Source organism: Otolemur garnettii, unplaced genomic scaffold, assembly GCF_000181295.1.
Source record: "Otolemur garnettii isolate 467f Iridium unplaced genomic scaffold, OtoGar3 scaffold00552, whole genome shotgun sequence".
Lineage (NCBI taxonomy): Eukaryota > Metazoa > Chordata > Mammalia > Primates > Galagidae > Otolemur > Otolemur garnettii.
In genome coordinates this window covers 16,060-18,900 of record NW_003852947.1, presented here as the reverse complement: position 1 = coordinate 18,900, position 2,841 = coordinate 16,060, and the positions used below count along the sequence as shown (strand labels likewise).

Below are 2,841 nucleotides of genomic sequence, written 5' to 3'. Positions count from 1 at the left end.
ACAAGGAACCAATAATTTTCTATTTTCCCCTCCACCATCCTCTAGCAACCACCATTGTATTTCCATTTCTAATCTGTAGGTACCTCACCAACATGGAACTGTGTAGGGTTTTTTTGTGTGCAATAGCTGATTTGACGCAGAATAATGACCCCAAAGGCCATCCATGTTGCAGTGTATTTAATTTATTTATTTTCAGACAGAGTCTCACTTTGTTGCCTTCAATAGAGTGCTTTGGCGTCATAGCTTGCAGCAACCTCAAACTCCTGGGCTTAAGATATTCTGTTGCCTCAGCTTCCTGAGTAGCTGGGACTACAGGCATGTTATTCTGTTGCTTCAGCCTCCCAAGTAGCTGCCACAATACCTGGCTATTTTTAGAGATGAGGTCTCACTTTTGCTCAGGCTGGTCTCGAACCTGTGAGCTCAGGCCATCCACCGGCCTCTGCTTTCCAGAGTGCTAGGATTACAGCTGTGAGCCACTGCCCCCTGCCTTTATCTTGCTGTGTATTTTAGAATTTTGTGCCTATGTAGGGATTATTTTTACTACAATTTAAAATAGTATTTATTTATTTATTTTTGAGACAGAATCTCATTTTGTCAATCTTGGTAGAGTATGATGGCATCATAGCTCATAGCAACTTCAAACCCTTGGGCTCCAGTGATCCTTTGCCTCAGCTTCCCAAGTAGCTGGTACTACAGGCGCCTGCCACAATGACTGGCTAGTTTTTATAGATGAGGACTTGCTCTTGCTCAGGCTGGTCTCGAACTACTGAGCTCAAGCAATCCACCTGTTTCAGCCTCCCAGAGTGCTAGGCATAGTTTAAAAAAAATTTTTTTTTTAAGTAAAAATTCAGTTTATTTATCTGTTTAGGACATAGGACATAAGAGGCAGAGTGTTTCACATCTCAGACTTTACTTCCTACTCCTTGGAATGTTCATTTCTTTGGCTTAAAGGAGAGACTAGACAAGAAAGCCAGGCGATGCTCAGGGAGCTAAAAGAAGGCTGGTGGCAATGCTAACTTCATCCTCACAGGGATGCCACCGGGGCTTTAGGCACAAGTTGGTTTTCTAGGCCTGTTAGCTGGAAGCACAGGGAGTGCGTCCTTGGACGTTGGTGCCGGGCCAGGCTTCAGTCACCTCCCCTGCACAGGTACCGCAGCGCTTTCTGGTAGTCACCCTTAATGTCTTGCTGGATGTAATAGTACAGGGACTTGCCGTACTTTCTCCTGAACACAGACCTAATTTTCAACATGTCCACTTCAATGTGGGAGACCACGATTCTAATTAGGACCTTATCGTGATTCCTTCATGGAATCATACAGCCGATCAACAAAGTACAGGGGCTTGTTCTGAGTGCGCTGGACCAAGTTCAGGAACGCATTCTCCAAGTCTCCCTTGACCTCCTTCTTGGTGCTCTCCAACATGTCGTGAGGGCTGTAGCTCTTATACCTATCAAATACTTTCTGGAGGTGGCACACACTCCGCTCCGTCATGATGCTGATCCACTTGGGAACATCGGTTCCTTTCCTCTTCACTCCAGCATCATAGAGATCTGGGCATCTTGGTCAATCAGTTCATAACCAATGACTGAGCCAGCCTCTACTCTTCTACCCTTTGCAAGGTCAACCATCAGCTTGCGGGAGTCTTCAGATGTGTCAGAAACAATGTCCTTCTCCAGGTCAGTCTTGTACATTTCCTTGTAGACTCTGTTAATTTCCTGTAGCTCCTGGTTGGTCCTGGAGCAGATGATCTCAATGAGGGAGTCCTCGTCAGTTCCCAGCCCCTTCATGGAAGCTTTTAGCTCTGAAGCAGCATACTGAGCAGGTGTCTTCAAGAGGCCCAAAATCACCATCTCCAGGTGGCCAGATAAGGCTGACTTCAGTGCTGATGCCAGTTCCTTTTTGGTCCTGTTCTGGTAGGTGAAGGTGACGTCCTGTCTCTGTGGATTGCTGCGGTTGGTCAAAATGTTGATGGTGGTGACCTCGTCCACACCTTTGGTCTTGATGGCCATCTCAGTGTTCAAAGCATCCCGCTCAGCATCAAAGTTGGTGTAGGCTTTGACTGACCCAATATGCACTTACGGGTGTGGAGTGGTCACCCTCCAAGCTGAGTTTGCTCAGAATCTCATGAACAGTAGACATTTTGAAAGAAGCTGGGCTGGGCGCCAAGAGCTGCGAGCATCCCCAGGTGCCCAGCCAGTTTAAAATTTTTAAACAGGAACTTGGTGCACTGGAAAAGTCAAGTGATCATTAACTTTATTTTCAGAGCTCATGGTAAAAACTTAGGAAGCCAGAAAAAGAAATGGAGCACTGATACATAATCATATGGATGAGCCTGGAAACATTTCACTCAGTGAAGGAAGCCAGTTATAAAAGGCCACCTGGTTTATAAGCCTATTTCTGTGAAATATCCAGATAGGCAGATTCTATAGGCAGAATGCTGATTGGATGTTCCCATGGGATAGGGAAAGCCCAGCTGTGAATTGACCATTTAATTGGTACAGTTGAGATGTCTCTTTCTCAGGCAAGGGAAGTGTTCTGAATTAGATAGGGGGGGATGGTTGCACAGCTTTGTGAATTCACCAAAAACAAACAAACAAACAAACAAAAACACTGAATTGACACTGTTCAAAGGGCAAATTTTTATGGTAGGTAAATCATAGGTCAAAGGGAGAGAGAGTCAGAGACAGACATAAAGAGGCTGTTGACGTGAGGCCACAGGTCTCATTCTGGGTGCCCCATTTGCTTTCCAAGCTGTTCACGTCTGTGGGTGCCAGTGAAACCCTGGGGACTTCTGCTTTTTCTTCCATGGTGGCACAAGTCTGTGGTTCAAGGGGGCCCTAGA

The 2,841-nt window shown here is 45.8% G+C and overlaps 1 pseudogene across 1 annotated transcript; it reads right to left on the bottom strand.

Moving 5' to 3' along the window:
- Positions 1-1,126: 1,126 nt before the first annotated feature.
- Positions 1,127-2,153, bottom strand: LOC100957313 (annotated as a pseudogene). Its single transcript, XR_001161875.2, has one exon. The product of XR_001161875.2 is annotated as an annexin A2 pseudogene (transcript).
- Positions 2,154-2,841: the final 688 nt, after the last annotated feature.